The 19384-nt window shown below is 37.3% G+C and overlaps 1 protein-coding gene across 4 annotated transcripts in view; it reads left to right on the top strand.

The window, feature by feature from the left end:
* KHDRBS2 (KH RNA binding domain containing, signal transduction associated 2) overlaps nucleotides 1–19384 on the top strand; it is a 349112-nt gene that overhangs the window by 25058 nt on the left and 304670 nt on the right. The gene's annotated exons all lie outside the window — the stretch shown is intronic.

Raw genomic sequence — 19384 nt, forward strand, 5'->3', positions numbered from 1 at the left:
CGACAGGATAGTACTAAAGCACAAGGACTAGCACTTTTGCTCACATTGTTAAGTCTGTAGGATATTTTCTGATATGATTTTGGAGCAGTCCAACTGGAATTCTCCCAACGAGCCTGGGCATGGTTCAGAGTTGAGCAAAAACTTGACATTTGCCATAGTTAACTTAGGCAAACAGATATGAGTTGTATGTGACAGCTGGTCTTGAGGCCAGAGGAACTTCGTTGACCCTCTTATGTTAGTTGATGTATATTAAGATGTGGATAGTGTCCAATCCCTTTTCATTTGTTTTCTTCTGCTGTCAAGTTTCCACAGCTCCACATCATAATACTGTGTTCCTCATACTCTTCACACGGTTTCCCTCTTCATTGTCAACAACACAACTTTCATACTACAGTTGTGACATTTTTCTGCTTTGCTCTTAAGTGCATTTCAGGTGATTCTTTCCTCCCTATTTCCCTAAGCTGTCATGTTTGCTGCTGCCCCTTAAAACCTCCATTATTCTGTGCTATTAAATAAATGATTCAGAACTTCTGCAATTCAAAACAGTGGTTTAAAAAGCAAAGCATGTGCGATCTCTCTCCTGGTTTCCTAATTTTCTCCCTTCTTCCTTTACATGCACACACTCAAATGTGGTATTAATTTTGCCATATTTTACGTTATAATTTCCTTAGGCAGGATGCATCTGTGCCTTGTTCTGGATGTTTTTAATGAGTAATGGATAATGGTGATAAGAAAGCTTTGCTTTTCAGACACTTCTGCTAATCTTTCTAAAACAGAATGCTGCTGATGGCCAGAGAGTTGTCCATACATATTATTAACGACTACAATGAGCTAAAGGTCACTTACGTGTTGAAAGTAGGTTAGTGTTGAGTTCTGGACATAACCTTCTATCCATTTTTGGTTTGATCAGGTGATTTATAAGGAGTCAAATGGAATGTAATGTTTGATATCTTATAGCACTTAAAGTGACACTTAAAAGTCATCCCAAAACCACAGATTCCTGAAAAAAGATACCCACTTTTGTTTACATTATCAAGTTTGTTACAAATGGTTTTAAAATAGTTTTAAACAAAAATGAAAAAAATACACCCTTTCTGTGGTTGTGTTTCTACAGATGTAATTGTATAATTCTATATACTGTCTATGGCTTGGCAATATTGTTTATGTACAGACTTGTGTAGCATCTGGAAGACTAAACAATTTATATCTGTCTGAACTGACTAGAATTCTGGCAACTGTATCCAAACCAGTCCCAGGATGTTTGGTGGGAGGTATGCACTTCTCACATAACTGTGCTGTATGTCAGGAAAAATCCAGAGAAGTGCTGTGAGAGCTCAGCAGCTGCTCAGGTGGTTTTGTGCCGGCTGTGGATGGATGTGATATCCATACATCCTTCTCCGTTTAGTTGTCAGTTGCTGTAGTCACTTTAAAAAGTTTAATTTTGAACTGTAAATATATTTGGGTTTCTTTCCTGTAGCTGCTATGAACTTGCCAGTTTCTTTGGGAAGGGATAGGGAGAAAATTATATTTCACTTGCAGTGTGTTGCTAAAATTAAGTATTGCTTTAAATTAAGGGCAAGCATATTTTATAAGTCTTGCATAGATTGGCCTATCTGTCTCTGAGTATATTAAAACAGATCTATGATAATAAATTTTAAGTAAAGGTAATGGACTAGAAAAAAAAAATACAGTACATAGCCTCATGACTGATGATTTAAAAATACATGAAGAGGTATTTCTCACCTGTCTAAATGTTCTGTGTGACACTTGGCTGATTGGGATATTCCCCAACCCTGTACCTGTTGCTTGTGTCTGGAGTGGTTGGCTTTCCTCTGTCTAGAACAGTAAAGGCGGTACAGGAAGATAACTCAAATTCTGTGCGACCACAATCCTATTAAAATTTCATGAATTTTGAGTATCTAGGAGACCAAGGAATGGTAATGCAGCTATTCTGAGGCATTAAGTTGGCCTGGAGAACACTCTGCTGCTGGAGGAATGTTTTTCGTTAGAAGAAAATGATGTGGTGTTTCTTTGTAGTGCAAAGTTAAAGTAAGTTTCTTTTCTCAGTAAGCTGAAAAGGGAAATGGATGTTTTTGCCTCTTCCTTTACAAAGACTCTGAAGACTTTATTAAAAATGCTTTCTCTTGGCATATGAAGCATAATTCAGAGCAATGGAAGGAAATAGACTTAACAGGGAAGAGTTCATCTTAATGCTGAATATAGCTAGAGTTTCTAGTCCCAGAAGGAGATAAGGCTGAATTTAATGGTTCCCATCTAAAGATTGGAGCTGAGGTGCTGTCCAAATTTATCTCATATACAAAGAAGATGTAGTTCTCTAATGTTCTATGAGAATGAATAATGAACTGAAATCATCATGCTCTCAGGGATACACTGCTGCTTTACAGAAGAGTGCTTAGAAGAGCTGCCCTGGAATATATTTGAAGATTAATTGAAATGTTAGGAAACTGAGTGGGAATTTGTCTATGGATATTAATATCCCAAAGTAAATGTTACTAATCAAAAGCTTCAGCTTGATTACAAGGACTTTCTGGATGAGATAATTTTGAAATTCTGAGGAGAAATCAGGCTTAAATAGTAACACCAGAAAGACATCTTGCTTCTCAAAGAGATATATACCATCAAAAATGTGATATTTTATGAATCATTAAACGATTAAAGAAGACTACGAAGAAACTAATTGTTAATATGTTGTTGATAATTGACAACTCAGAGGTTACTAACAGACCAGTGTTTTCATAAAACAATGAACTATGCCACTAGATGCAATTGCCATAAACTCCACCATTATAGTACATTTTAAATGGCCATTTCCTGCTGAATTAGTTGCCAGGCAGTGTCCTTCTACACAGTATGGGCTCTACCTGTCTCTGTCTGGAGTAGCTGTGGTCCTTTATCATTGTTCTCTCAGATTTGAACTGGCAAACCATTGAATTTTATATGTCACAAGGCGTGTTTATAACTTCCTGATATAACGCTTTCAGATGCTGGGACAATCTGCAAGGTAAGGATGACACATTGTCACATTCTGCCTTGCACAGTGACTTGTTTGGAATGTTCTTGCTCTGTGTAGGGTAGTTAGTTCTTTACTAAGTACTTGTGTTTATGTGCACATTGAGCTCTATGCTTTCATTACAGTTGATGGAGGTGTAGTTAATGTGATCTGTGGAATGGGGAGAAATTTGAATGTCCGCTTCAGTGGGCTGGGTTATTTTCCTGTTTTCATTATCTCTATTGGTAAGGTATCTAAGGTGGGATTGGTTCAATTATCTGACTATGATCCAGTGCTATTTTCAACGTCCCATGGTATCAGAGATATCATGGAATCAGGTACAGGTATGAAACAGGGCCTGTAGAAGACTGGTCCCCTTCCAGTGGTAGAGTGGTAGCAGGAGACTAGATGGGCAGTCCAACATCTTGGGTAGTAGTAAACCGCTATATTTTGGTAACTGAATCAAATCCTTTCATTTTCAGTTGACATCAAAATTTAGGTATCTTAATCTGAATTTCACTCAGGTCTGAGACATCCATGAAAGGATTGCAAGTAAGACATGGAAGTCTGTGGATTTGTATGCTGCTGCACTGGCAGCTTCAGGACACATGAGATGTCCTTTGGTATATAAGATTGTGATAGATGCTTAAGATTAAGGAATTGAAGGAAGGGCAGAGTGGGTACTATAGTATAATTTTCTCAGAGTTATAGTAAAAATTTAAAAGTATAGGAATATAAAGAGGATCAGTGGAATCAGTCAAATATCTTGTGGTTATTGCAGTCCAGTGAAGTCTTTGTAACCCAATGATATGAACTCTGAGCAAGAGTGGAATGTTGATGGTATTTTTTATTCCAGAATTTAACCAGTTTGCCCTTAAATAAAATATTCATATAGTGCAATTTACTTCTAAATTTTATCTTACATCTGAGACTCGTAATTGGAGTTGCCAATATTTTTAAGCTTTATTTCATGTAAAATATACTTTAAAATCTGTATGGTGAAATCTGTATGCTGTTTGATTTGAAGAATGAATAATGTGAAGCTTTGTTTCAAAAATGATCCTGTTAATACTGAATATGAATATACAAGAGTGTGGATTGCTCTTTTATAACAAGTAGCAGATGTGACTTGAGTTCCTGTTTGATATTGACATGCCTGATAACCAGTATTAAGTGAGAAACTAGCAGGAAAGAAAACAGTGGAAAAGATAAAATTCCCAGGATAAGCAGCTTCAAATGAATTAAGATAGCCATGTCTGCAGTTCCCTTTAAGAAGTACTCATTTGGCTCTATCCAGGCTGGCATGTCTTAAAATTCCTAGGGCTGACAGCCGAGGAGCTAAGGGGATCGTAAAGCTGAAAGTGATATCTTAGGTAAACAGAAGAGTTGTTTTTTTAAACAGTCAAAGTAGCAGGCTGGTATAAACACAGTGTGTTGGCAGGGCAGAATGGCTGTCCCTGCAGCAATAATCAGCTGCATTACACTGTTTGTGGGAAGTTCAGGTGATGCTGTCAGGGCCGTGGGTGGGATGAACCCACCTGGAGCTAATGTGATGCACTGATCCTGGAGAATCCAGGACCTGCCTGACCCTGTGTCCCCATTAGTATCTGAGTATCATGGGTGCCCGGCCTGTGCTTGGAAGGTTCACTGTTATGGGCTGCTTCTCCCTGGTAACTGGCTCATAGCTTTAGCAGCTTGATATTTAAATGGGATTATTCCCTATGTCCACTGTTGTTAGGTTTCTCCAATTATGGGTCAGGCCTAAAGCATTTGTCTGACATGAGAGCTGTCTTAGCTCCTGGGTCAGTCAGGAAAGGAGGGCTCTGTCTTTGCAGCCTTAGTGGTAAGTAGATAACATGGCTGTTTCTTCTCTGTGCTGAGTTCTGTTCTGTTTGTAACTTATGTTTCATGGGAAACCTGTTCTGCCTTGGGTTTTTTACCTTTGACAGTTTCTTTTGCAGTGGGGAATGGCGACCCTGAGGGTTGGGCATCCAATGCTGAATCCACCAGGCACCATAAATTCTTACTTTGTCATTCACTAAGTCTCAGGAATACCTAGAGCTCATCATTCTCTCCACAAATGATTTTGTTCTTCATTGAACACAGGTGTTGTAGTCAGTGGCCTGGATCCAGTTGGGGGAAGGGCTGGTGTTGCCAGTCTGATGGCCTGGACAGCCTTAGGATTTCTAGATTACAACACTTGTTCTCCCCATTCCCTAACCTGTGTGTGCAGGTTGTGTTGTGATTCTCCCGAGCCTCAGCTAGAGGCAACCTGAGCAAGATTATAGGCAAGAGTTTGCTCTATTTGCTCCTCCTTTATTTGAAGACAGATGGGGCCGTCTTGTCAATGGCCTGAGACACCTCAGGTTTCCCATCAGGGCTGTGGAAAGTTCTCTGGGGTTTGCTGGTCCATTAGAGTTGCACGGAAGCTGCTTTAGTAACAGTTTCTGTAATTTCATTTGGTCTTTCGCCACTAGGCTTCACTCAATCTCATGGGTCTGTTCCTCCTTCCTGGTACGCAGCTCTAAATATGTTATTGATTTTTTACCCTCTAGTCCAGTTAGAAATACTCTTAGACTGGAGTAGTCCTCTGTGGACAGTAGGATTCTATCCCCCTCTCAGGCTTACTCAGCAGGTATATTTTGCCTCAGTGTTCCCATAATTTCTGCTCTGTTTTTCTTGTAGTTTTGCAAGCTTCCCATGTGTATGAGATGGATTTCCAATGTTTTTGATTTACTCCATCACCCACAATTTTGGTGGTCTTTGTTTTGCTTATAGGTCTGACTAGTTCCTGTTCCTCCTGTTCTGATTCTTAACATGTCCTCAGGGCCACTCCAAATGTCTGTGTCCCAGTCTTCAGGTGAGACTATGAATTTTAAAGATTCTGATTGTGCTACTGTACCTTCTGTTTTTTCTTCTAACTTCCTTATTCTGTCCATGAATTGACTGTTCACTGCTACAGTCATATTTTGCTTGATTTCTATCTTGGCCTTTTTCTTTGTGAAGTCCCTGGCACGCACTTTGGGCAGAAGTCAGACATGCTGCAAGCACTTTACATATTGCATCTTTTCTTTTTCCATCTTTTACAGATCCCTTGCATTGCCTTACAGTGCTATTTTACCTTTCTAATACCTTCTTGTTGTGCCCAATCCCTCCCCTTCTTCGTGGATTTGCAATTGTTGGCTTGTAAAAGTTCTCTGAGACGTCCATTTCTAGTTTGTTGGAATACATATATTTCCTTCCAAAGGGAATGGCTGAACTGCTGTGCTTGATATGCCTGAAGAGATTATCTTGCTCTCTGTTTTAATGTGGCAGAATAGTTGAGAGAAGGTGCTCAGCAATGTGTGACAAGTGGGACAGAGCGATTGTGTGGATGATTGTGTTTAGATGTATTTCTAATACAGTATCTAAACATTGTCAATGCTGTGTCTAAATAAGAGCTCTATGATCTATTACAATGCTTTGCATAATCAGGTCGTGATCCCTCCTGTTGAGTCATGAGGATTCAGTGAGAGAATTGTACTTTCTAAATTTCACTGGGAAGCCTAGGTGCAGCTGCATCCACTTAGTCTCGGAACTGGCCAACAGATTTGTCTAAAGCAGGTTCCACTAGAAAAGTATAGCTTTCCAATCTTTGACCTTGTAGAATTCAAAATTACAAGGAAACTTGGTAACTTCTTCAGGATTTCATCTCCTCATTTGAACAGATATTAGTGCTTTTTACTCGGCTTTCCGAAAGTGAGAATTCCTATTCTTTGGGCTGCATGTACCCTGTGGGCATCTCTGTCAGGGCAGGATGCCCCCTCCCCAGGAGCTGCCTGCAGCCTCAAGAGACCTGTTTGCCCCATTGGCCCAAGCTCCAACAGCATTTTAAGACTGGGAAACCTTAAGACATGCTTTCATCTCAATATACTTCTTAAGCTTTAACCATTCATTGTTCCTTATTTTGGTAAACTTAACGTTAAGTAATGTGGGACAGACTATACAGAAGTTTATAAAATTTTGTTAGCATGAAAGATAATACACATGGCCTATATTCCAGTACAAAAAGTGCAGTTTACTTGGAAAATATAACAGTGGTCATGATAGGAGTGAAAATTGCTTTATAATTTGATGAAGAAGTTTATTCAAATATAATCCATAAGGAAAGCATCCATGAGTTTTTCTAAAATGTCGAGCCAGTCACTGACTCTTCAGGTAAAAGTTTTCTTGGTGTCTGCTTCTGTTAACTCAGGTTGTCTAAAGGTAGAGTGTACATACTGCTGGGGCCTATTGCTTCTTCTTGACACATTCAACAAGTGTATGAATACATGTAATTCAGTATCTCCAACTGACTCTAAATATGCCATGTTATTTTCTTTAGACTTCTTAATAGCAATGATATGCTGAGACAGTGCTCAGATTTGACTTGAATATGTTGCACAAGACTTCTTTGTATTATTTAAATCTCCTAAACCCTACTAGTGCCAGGAGGAAATGCCTCAGAGCCGATTTGATTTTCAAACAAAATGCTAGCATACTATTTGCAACAAATTGCCCTGTGAATGTTTATCATTGTAAAGATTGATTAAAAGAAGATGTCATTTTTCAGTTTTATAGGACAGAATGGGAAGGACCTGAGCTCATCACAGGATTAGAGAAATTGCATATCTGTCTTCTACTTCATAAGTGTTATAGCTTTGCAAGAAATACTGGTAGCTTGTTGATGGACCCTTTAGAATTAATAGCTGAATTAAAGAAGTTAGAATAACTGTAGATTTTTCTAGGGAAAAAGATTGCTTCCTGAGTAGTGAAACTGGAATCATCTTGGTATTTCTCCCATTGCTGCTGCCTTGTACAGAAAGAAACAGTACTGGTATTTCTAACACATTTATCTTTATAACAAGAATATTTGGCCTCAAATCAGTTACTGAGGCTAGAAGTAGTATAACATGAATGGCACCACGTAATGTACACAAATACTGAGTCTGTCCCTCTGAGGCATTGTCTTCCCAATTCACCTGAACTTACACGTTGAAATCAGCTGCATTCTCAGGCCAGTAGCCCTATTAAACTGTTGTGAGGTTTACTTACTTTCCAAAATCTTTAACAGTTATTTCTTCATTATGGAATGTATTTTGGAAAAAATACCATTAATTTACTTAAGTATTTCTATTGGTCTGATTAGTTGAAGAGTTTGATACATAGGCCTTAGTCTGCTGAGGCTCTGTATGTGCTTAAGTTCGTGAATTTGAATAGTTGCAGTCAGTCATGAAAAAGAACCTAAACGGTGCTATTTGTCCCCAAGTTGTGACAGCTCAGTTGTGAAACTTACTCTGGTAAGATAAAGGTGCTTGAAAGGCTGGAGATCACAGGGAATCTTGAGCAGTTATTCATTCCTGTGGTGGAAGGATACCAAATGTGCATTTCAGATTAGACAGTCTTATTCATTCATTTTTTTGATTTCTTAATGTAGAAGCTCGTTGTCTCAGTTAATTAGTATGAAGAGATGAGGTCTCAATTTTTTTCTTCCCTGAGATTAAATATTTTTAATAACAAAAAGCAGATTTTGTTGATGTAGTAATCTTGTTTCTTTTAATCAACCTGTTGTTCAGCCAGCTGCAGTTTTGGGTAATTACTTAGTGCCAAAAGAGTTGCAGCTACTTGCTTTCCTTCTGACTAAGAAGACGTGGATCCCTCGGGGATGACATTAATCTGTAACCCAGGCAAAACAATCTAGTTTTAACATATTTTAGGTAGAGATATCAGTTAGTGATAAGTATTGTAGTCTTTTGACAATCAGGTAAAGTTGGGAATTGAAAAATCAACCTGTGTTAGAACTGCATCTGTTTTGTCTTGTTTTGGATTTATTTTTTACTGTGACTGCTTTATATTTTCTGTCTTAATATCAATGCATAGTGTTGTAAATTATCACATTGCAAAAAACGAAAATTTATTCCATGATTAGCTTTCTCATTGGAGTGAGGGTGCTATTTATGCAGACTTCAGTTACAGCCATGGAATCTATCCTTAAACCCTGCTGTTACCATGTGGACAGCAGTGATGTGCTGGTCCAACACTTGGTGCATGTTTGTCAGGTTGCTTGGTCTCTGCTGCTTTATTTATTGCAGGTAATACAGACTAATTGTGCTAAGGACTTTTTATGTAAACAGAGTCACAAGGAAGTCCGTTCTGGACAGCAGAATGTTTATGTATGAGCTAAGCATGGATAGTATATGATAGAGCTATTATTTAACATTTCTTGTACACTTAATGTAAAATAAACATACAGGAAATTAAGAGTAGATTTGGAAGTGATTTGTTTGAAGCATTTATTGTGGCCAGGTGTGAGTCAGAACAATTTTCGAATGAAATTCTTTATCACTTACTTGGATATGTTACAGTTTTAATAGAAATTTCCTTATAGCTCTGGCTGACTTAGACAATCTCAGAGATGTGTAAGAGAAGTGCCTACAAGATCTGTGTTGTTTTGAGGATTTATTTCAGATTGACTTTTGCCAAAGGACATGTTTAAATTAGTGGTACCTTTAATAAAACTTCAAATTTACCTATGTATAATCTATAGTTCCAGTAATACAATAGTTCTAGTAAAAATATAGTTCTAGTAATACAATAGAGCTCCTTGTTAGAACAAGAGATAGATGGTAGTTCTTTATTATTTTGACATTCAGTGGTATGAGTTTGAGGTAGCTGGATGTCTAATATATAGGGAATGTAGCTTAATAATTTTAAATATAGCTCTGTATGATGGCATGCTATAGTTCCACCCAAGAAAGGTCTCTAGGTTTTTTTCTCTCTTTACTGATCTCTTTGTTTTTCTTTATACATTCATTACAGTGTTGCATTGTTCTATTAAAAAAGCTTTTGAAGAAGAAAAAATACCAATTTTCAGGATTTCTGGAAAGGATTCAGTATCTTTTCCCCAAAATTAATTTCATACTATATTCCTCATATATTCTTCCTTCATTTAGAGGGAAGTTGTACAATGCCATGCAGTGACTTCTTTAGAAGATGTTAAAAAACACCATTTTCTCTTCTGAAGTATCCTCTACTCAGAATTTTTAGATATTTGTGTGTATATCCCTTAAGAGTGAAGAGGGAGCTACTCAATGAATGAGGCTGTCTGCCTAAAAGCCTCTTAAGTCCCAAATGGCATCCAAGTTTACCTCTTCTCCTAGCACTGCCTGACTCCATCCTGGGGTCCTTCCCTCCTAAGTCTGAAAGCTTTCTGTCAATGTTAATGCACTCATCCATAAATGCTCAGAAAAATTACATTAAAGATAATTACCTGGGAATTCTATCCTGTTATATGTTTAGCATTAGTTTCTTGGGTGCTCAGCAGGGAGCAGTGGGCATGGAAGTTCAGTGGATCTGTCTTGTTCTATGCAGCAAGAATAGAATGAATAGAAGTAGAGAAGAGGGTTGTCTCACTTTCCTGGGCTGCCCATCTTTGCACATGCAATGGAGCTTCTTCCACCAACTAGAGAGGAGACTTAAGATACTTATTCTAGGACAGTCACTTAGAGACCTACTTAACCAAAGCTTAGAGAAAAGAAGGCAGTCTGCATTTAAAGAAGTGGACGCTATTTCACCATTTCTGTATCTCATGCTGTATTTGTGATTATTAATTAGAAGGACTGCAATTGCTTTTATTGTGTACACTAACTTTTGCTTCTCTAGACTTCAGCAACAATGAAGAGTTAATTCACACACATTTCAGTCTTAGCTTTGAAATGTATAGACCTTTGACCACGACTGAAAAATAAGTAAATGAATGCTGTAATGAATTCAGAGGATAAAGATTCCTAGGGTAGGTGTCATAAGCCATGTAGACTTCTGGGCATTGCTTCGTGATAGTTTTGCATTTATAGTGGCAGAGTAATTAGTAAAGCTGCTAATTCCTGCAGTGCCAACAGCAGGACCCTCTTCTAGGTTTGGCAATAGCATTATTGGAGCCTGGAACAGGTTACCTCAAAATTTTATCTAATACAGCCAAAGTGTGCTGAATAGTTCTTACTGGACATCTTCACTGATTAAGTGCAAAATAATAGCCTCAGAAAATACTTGAAAAATAAGTACTACTTTTAGATTTTTGTGATAAAAAACTAACTTCTAAACCTTTCATAACTGTGTATTGCCGTTAGTTTTTTATACTCAAATCCATTTGCCTTAAGTTTCTATGAACGCTTTAAATTGCATTTATTATTGTGCATAGTGAGAAATACTTTTAGTTCTTGATTGCTTTTTTTTTCCTTGTTACAAACTCTTCCACTCAGGGAGAAATGGTACTCATTTCACTATATTTTAATAATTTTTTCCTGGGGAAGTATTTTTGTATGTTGCAAATATGCATTTGTGATTTTTAAGGAAATGCTAATTAGCTTCCAGGATACTTACAGCATTGCAAGGTAAGCGCTGCAGGCAATTCAGCAGAGGCGTGCCTGTCAGTGAATTCCTGGAGGGGAACCTGTGGGGTAGCTCAGGAGCTGGGGATGTGAGAGGGTCAGTTCCCTCATGCAGTGTATTGCTTCAGAGTTTGGGTGCCACTGCTACTTTAGCCTATTGAGCTGTTAAATGTTACTTTGCCTCTCTGAGTGGGCACCCAAAGATACTATTTTATTGTTCAGGGTTTTACTGACTTCTTAGATGTTCCAAATTTCTGCCAAGTTCTGTATTTTTTTCCCTGTGGAACAGCTAGCTGACTTCTATCTTCACAGTATCTTACAGTAATGTTTCAGGTTGATACTTCTCAAGTCCATATTTTATGAATGCGTTGATTTATCAAAGGTGTGTAAACCAGCATTAACTTATTTCCTATCGAGTGAAGGTACATGCGAAGTATTATATTAAAGCAAGCCCAATGCAAACTTGGACTAAATAAAAAATGTCTTAGCAGCATAAAATATTAATAATATGTTGAATTACAGAAAAATAAGACTCTTTGAAAAGTCACATGCTCTATATTGCCATGCCTTTAACTGAGTCAGGTATGTTGTTATAAGATCTCTCTGTCCAGATGGATGTTGAAAATACCAGGTGATGGAAACTGCACAACACGTCTCCCTGGTTACTCTGTGCCACTGCTATTTTGGGGAAATACTTATTCTCCAGTGCTAGCATTTTTGCAAATACCTTCCTGTAGTTTAAGCTTCTGTCATTTCATTCAGTTATTCTTTCTTAGCTCTGCATGTTTGATTCCTTGTGTTCAGCCCCCTCAGGGCAGCTTGAAGAGCAGTTCAGTAAACGAATTCTGCAAACCCTGTGTGTGTACTGGTAGCTTAGTGGTTGTTTTTTTCCAGCTTTATGTGGGTTAATGTGTATGTGCACTCTATGACTGAACACGTTAAAAAGGTGATTGGGCATCTGTATTTTCATTTGAATATCTGTTTGAAAATGTTCTATTGCAAACATCAGTCAAAAATTACATGGATCAGGGTCAGTCTTGGGCGAATTTTATGTCTATGAAATAAGTTGATACTTTGTGGTATATATGATCTTTCTTCTGGTTTTAAGTAATTTTAAATGAATTCTCAATTAATTGCAGCACGATGAAATTCCATTGTGATGTATATAAAAATGAACTTGACAACATCCTAGAAAATTTAGTACAAGATGGTTCCTGGTCAGTGATAGCTCTGATGCTTTTTAGCTGCTGAGAATCTCAAGAGGAGCTGGTTCACCAGAGGTGTGGTTGTGTGCGTCTGTGTGAGTGTAACGCAGCAGGAAGAAGAAAGAATGTGCAGAATAAGAACAGCATGAGCTTTTCATTGTCTAGATGATCATATCAAAATGAGACTCTTTAGTGTTATAAATTAGAGGTCAAAAAATGTCTGTTGCTTTGCAAATGACTTTGTGCTTGTCTCTCTTATGTCCTCTGGTTACCTTAAATAGTGATACTTCAGAGATACTTAATCTTTTAAAAAATTAATAGAGCAGTTGTTAAATTAGGTACTTACTTTCTAGATATATAAATGTACAAATTATGTATTAGAATTAATTTTAATAATTAAATACACACTCCTTCATGAGTTGTTAGGATCTAGCATACAGTATTTCGTACCATTGCTATGATTGCACTGAGTGTAAATGAACTTGGGAAATGAGAATAACTCCTTCATTACAACCACTAAAACATCACTTCAAAATCTTTCATCATATGCGTACTTGCTTGTGACTTTTTCACAGGCTGCCACTCCTTTTTGCTTCTCACCAGTCTTTTCAGTGTCAAACAGGTTGGAAGGGTAAAACACTAAGGGGGAGCTTGTACAAGTCAGAAGACAGTGGGACAACTTGAGTAGGATCTTTTCAGGTATCCAGTGATAGGACTTGTGGGAATGGTTCAAAGCTGTGCCAGGGGAGGCTCAGACCAGATGTCAGGAAGCATTTCTTCACCCAGAAAGGTGATCAGACTCTGGAATAGGCTTCCTAAAAAGTGGGAGTCAGTGCCCCAAGCCTGTCAGAGAGGGGCATTAGGAAATTGTCCTTAATAATGTGTCTTAGCATTTGGAAGAGGTGAGCATTGTAGGTCCCTTCCAACTGAATTGTCTGTTGTATTCTACACTCCATTCTCCAGGAATGGGAAGGGGGCTGAAAGCATGTGTCAGTGGAAGATGGAACATGAGTGCCTGTAGAGAAGTGACAGGAAGACATACTACAGGTGGCCAACCCATTGGCTGTATTCCCCTTTCAAAGCTTTCTCCTCCCCATCTGTGCTGTACTCTATTGCTGTCCTCTCTCATGTGCCATTCTGCTGCCTCGTCTGCCTCCTGGCTTTTGCAGCAAGTTGCCTTGCAGCTGTGCCCTGAAAAGCACGTAATGAGTAGTGTGAAAACATATGTCTTCATTTGAGGTGGTAGATGCTTTTATCATTAATTGTTTCAGTTTTTCATGTTGTTGTTAAAGATGGAGAACCTCAATAGTGAATTTCCATAATTCGAGTTGAAGGGATTACATCTAAGACTGACTTTACCACTATTCCTCTGAGCATGTTTGAGTGCTGGTGTTTGTTAATAATGACCATATGGCTGTCATCTCCATTGCTTTTAATTCACAGAAAAGTCCTAGGATTTTCCTATCTCCTGTCATTGTGTTTTGATGTCTTTTTACCTTTGACGTGGTATGTGGCTGCATTTAATTCTCCCCGTGTATTTTCTACTTGTTAGTAAATGATCCACCAGTTACTCTGCTCATTTTGCTTTGACATTTACATTGAGGTCCTGTATATTTTTTTGTGTTTCTTCAGAACACCTGCTACCAATGAAAAATATGCTCAAGCAAATGAAGGCCATTTTGATTGTATACTTCTGCAGTAGGTATAAAGATTTAGATACAAAGCTGAAGAACTGATTTAAAATCAGCGAGCTAACATATTTTTGTGACTTCCATGATGTTATGTATGCCTGAGATAGTCAGGTTCATAATTTTTCCAAGGATAATAAACATGTTGAAGTTTTAGTAACCTTACATGTCTCAGCATTGGATTTGCATCGGACAAGGAAAAGATGTTAAAATGCATTCATGTATTTAACAATGCCTATATTCATTATGAAAAATGCCTTATTGATGTTTATAAGAAGTATTTATAAAATTGCAGTATAAAGATTCATCATCAGTTAATCAAGACAAATTAGTTGTTGAGGAGTACATAAAAATAACAGTGGAATTTATTTTAACCTTATCACAATAAACATAAGTAAATACTTTTTCAGTGAAGTGTAGACCTACTGTCATTGGGAAAGAGAAGACATACAGTAGTAATATTTTATTTCTTTGTGTGATCCTGACAATTGGAAAGCAATCTGTGTGACCAGAGCTGTACATTGCCCAGATGGTTACTTTATTTATGGCTGTTATTATTATGCTTATGATACCCTGAGATGCTTATTAGATCTGTGTACACAGATATAGTGGGCTTTAACCTGCTTACGCATCACTTTGTGCTGATACTTTGCTAGTGCTTTGTGCTGGTGCTATAATTGTTTAGGCTTTTCATTTTTTGTTTGGAAAACAATATCATTGTACGAAATATTGATTGTATATATACTCTTTTCAAAATAAATTTAGTTACCCTTATGTATCTGCTAAGATCCTAGACACTCTGAGAAACTGTCTTCTAAGCACAGTCTGTGCCTGAAACTGCTGCTAAAATTCACTCTTTCAGCTTACCCTTGTATTGGTACATAAGGACTCGTACAATCCTTAGTCATGGGACTCTCCTTTGAGGATTGGACTGTTCCTAGATTTATTTATACATGTATTGTGATGTGAGGTCGGTTGTCATAGTCTAGTAAAAGCATGATAATTATACTGCCTGAAATGGCAGTTTTTAGAATCTGTCGCATAGTCCCTGTCTCTCTGGAGATGAAATGGTATATTAAAATCTAGCTCTTTTAATCAAAATATCCATGAAGCCAAGTTATAGGTCACATGGATGGTGAATGTCTCATTTGACAAATACTTCTCTGAATACTGAGGGTTTTTTTGAAGTATAGATTAAAGGAGGGTACTTTATAAAAGAATGTTATAATTCAGTGATTAGGCTACAAATCTATTAGTAGGAGCATTCTATTAAGTAACATATCTTGCCATTCTTCACTTCTGTGCTGTGTCTTCACATTTTGTTTTGCCATTCAAGCTGCCTTGGCTATTTTCAGTGGCACTGGCGTTAAGATAGAGTGATCAATCTGTAACAATATAATTGCAGACTGTATAGAAAACATACGTTGGGATATTTGGAATAATTTAGATTTTACTTCAGGACTTCTGAAAGTATATAATATAGTATACAGATGGCTGCCATATGTCAGCCTTCAATGGGGTTGTCATGTTTTTTGTTGAAAATAAGGTAGCACTGAGCATTCAAATACCTCTTATCTTTTTTAGAGCATCTGGTATTCAGTAGAGTAGAAAATCCAATATCATGATCCTTAGCAGGATTTAAGTGATGTATGTGGAGCCACTTAGGTGAAGTGAGCATGTTTTGGGGGTAGTAGCAGAGTAATCAGAATCTAATGTGTGTGAGCTGGAGACCCATGGTGAAACTTGGGACCCACAGAGAGCAAGCAGAAAGCTTTGCAGAGTGAGAATCCAGTGCTCAGCACTGCTCAGCAGTGCTGCTTTTATGGTAGGAATAACAGGAGCAAAACAAGAAAATAATAATCTCCATAAGAATTGTACTGATCTTTTGAAGATTCAGGAGAAGTATTTTTTCAAGACCATTCTTAAGGCAACCCCAGATCTTTGCATTTTTGTGTCATTTATTCATTCAATACCATTGCATACAATGAAAACAAAAAAAGGCAGCATATTTGAATTAGAAGGAAAAATAATCGAAATACAAAAGATATTTCTGTGTAGGTTGACAGCAAGTTTTTGTGCCATGATTGTTTTGGATCTATTGAGAAGCAAATGCTATTATGCCTAGTTTATTTTTATGCCTCCTGCCACTGCAGACTCTTCCTCTGATTAAAGGACTAACATCTACTGTGAGGTCCTTTTCTTTCTTCTGCATTACCCATGACTTAATCAATTTTGGACTGTGCTGAACACAACACAATGCAGAATAATTCATAACATTTGCTATACTTGAGAGTTATAAGGTTTATATTATTTGTTTTGTAATTTATTTACACATCTCACCTAGCTAATAGCAAGAGTGGACTATTAAGATGTTTACCAATGCTTCCTTCAGCTTGTTTCTTTGCAATTGCAATTCTAACACAATTACTTCAAATAAATATGTCTCTAAACAAAAAAAAAAAAAGGTAATTATTAGCCTGTTAGTTTATTTTACAATTGAATCTTGAATTCAAAATTAATTTAGCAGGAACAGATAGTACTCATATATCCTCCTTCAGTTCAGTATGAATTTATGCAAAATGAGCAGCCAAGTTTACTTATATTTCTCAACAATCGTTACACAAAATTGCTGGCATTATTTAAGACCACCCTTGGTAAAAGATTTGACTGCCTAGTAGAAGTACATGAGAAGATTGGATGCTTTATTAAAGAATACTTCTGTTTATGAAACAAAAATTCCATTGTGCTTGACGACCTTGTGCATATAGAAGAATTCTGAACATACAGTTGAAAGTGTCCCAATGGCATAAGGAATGATGTGATGCGCTACATAATTTCACTGGTACTGTGCCCACAATACCTTGTGTTCTATAAAATAGTTTTAGAGCTGATTCATCATTAAGACTTTAGAGTTGTACCTACACTACTAGCTAGAAGAGTGGAGCTCTGGAGAGAAAAAAGAAAAAAGATGATTTCTTCATCATGTCTATTTGTCTTTCTTAGGTGTATTGAAGATATATATCTGCTAGCACATGGAGTAAGGCATTCTAAAATGTTCCTGAGCGATAAATAAAACCAATTACTTTATTATTAGAATATATTTATTAACATTCTGCTATGAAAAAGTTTAATTTTTAACCATCTGAATTTATGAAACTCATATACATGAGAAACTTTCTAAAATTAGGAACAGCTCATAGCTTGTAGTGCAAAAGGCAATGCAAGATGAATATTTAAGGTGAGTTTGAGCTCAGGTTCTCTCTAGGGAATATCACATTGTCTGCACTGCCAATCCAAGACAGTTCAGGGTGATACCCACATCCAGGGGTATCAGGTTCTCTTCCCATTTACTTGCAATGAACGTACAAGTGAGCAGTGAAAGATCAGTTTATCTATTTATCTAGTCTGTCTATCCAGCTAATTTTTCATGTTTGCCTCCCTTGTTGCTTCTGCAGTTTCTCTCAGAATGTCAGCTTAAATCTGCCTGATTTGTATCCCTTCAAAACACTTCTGATTGTCCTTTCTTAGAGTTTGACCTGTGATTTTTATCTTTTCTTCGTATAACAAGCAGGTTATGTTTCTTTCTTCAGATCTCTTCATAACATTTTCTCCATTCTGTCACCCACCCAGTAATTCATCATTTGTTACTGAGATGTCATCTCATAGCTAAGATTTGCCTGCTGAGCCACCCCTCCTCACTCTTACAGATCCTCAAGGAGAAATATCTTTACTCTTCTCATGTGGTTGTCCTCCATGATAGCGCCTGTAAACTGCATTGGTTTGTCAGTGTCGTGTTAGAAAACAACTCCTACAAATTAAGAGGGTTTCTTTAAAATTTATCTTTTTCCTGATGCTTAATATTGAAGGTTTAATTGGAAAAAACAATGTATAAACTGGCACTGAAATGAAAGCTGGTAATGTTTGCTAGAGCCAGCTGGGATTGGCTCTGCTGGACCTGGGGGAAGCTTCTGGCAGCTTCTCACAGAAGCCAACCCTGCATCCCCCCTGCAGCCCAAACCTGGCCATGCAAACCCAATAAATACTCTAATAAGGGTATAAACATAATAAGACTGGGCCTCTCCATTCTTTAAACTGTAGTACTGAAGAGTGTAGTAGGCGTGTATGTTCATTGCTCAAATACCATTTTTTTCAGTGAGATTAGATTTTGCATAATACGAACAACAGGCAAGGAAAACCAGTGGATGGATTAGTTCATATTCACTGAAAAGCCATGCATTTTTCTTGTCTTATTCCTACTGATTTCCTAATTGTGTATTTCTAGATCCAAGCTTATTTAGTGGAATCTGAATCTCAGAAGAGCCCTTTCATCCCGCAAAGGAGAATGTATTGGCATAGTGCTGTGATTCATGGGTTTCATAGTGTTGGATCTAGTGCTGTACTTGGCTGTAAAGAACTTCATGATCCAGTCCTGGCCTTATTTGCAAGTGTTAAGGATGTGGCTTCAAAAGATACCTGCTCATCTGAATCCTTAATTTCAGGGTAAATTAAGAACTTAAACATCTTTAAAATGCAGGACTAAGTTTTTTTTTTCCCTTAAAAAAGTCAGTTTTAGAATATCTCTCTGTTTTTTTTTTATATTTCTTTTTAATTTAGGGTTTTCACAGCATGTTTTGTACTGATCCCATGGCATACAATTGTTAGAGCTGCTAACGCACAAGTAAAAAATTCTGCTTCAGTTTAATGTCTTTTGTTTAACCTGTTCTGCACTGCTGCAGATTTGTCATAGCTAAATGTTTCTGTGGACTTCTAACACCAAGTTTTCCTTTAATAAAAACATTTAATTTCTCCTGAAACATTTATTTTCAAATTCATAGAATTTGTTTCTATGAGATGATTTTCAAATTGCATGAGAGAGATGTTTAATATGGGACAGTAGCCAAAATATAGTATAAATCACAAAGGTAAATCTGCATATTTTCCATTATCTTTTGGGAGATAGCCAGACACCCTCTTATGAGAAGTTACATTTTTCCAAGATTTTCAGTTAACATCATGAATAATTGCTCCATTTTTTGCTTGCAGATATTGGAATCTGTCTTCGTATCATCATAGCCT

Source organism: Sturnus vulgaris, chromosome 3 (genome assembly GCF_052056855.1).
Source record: "Sturnus vulgaris isolate bStuVul1 chromosome 3, bStuVul1.hap1, whole genome shotgun sequence".
Lineage (NCBI taxonomy): Eukaryota > Metazoa > Chordata > Aves > Passeriformes > Sturnidae > Sturnus > Sturnus vulgaris.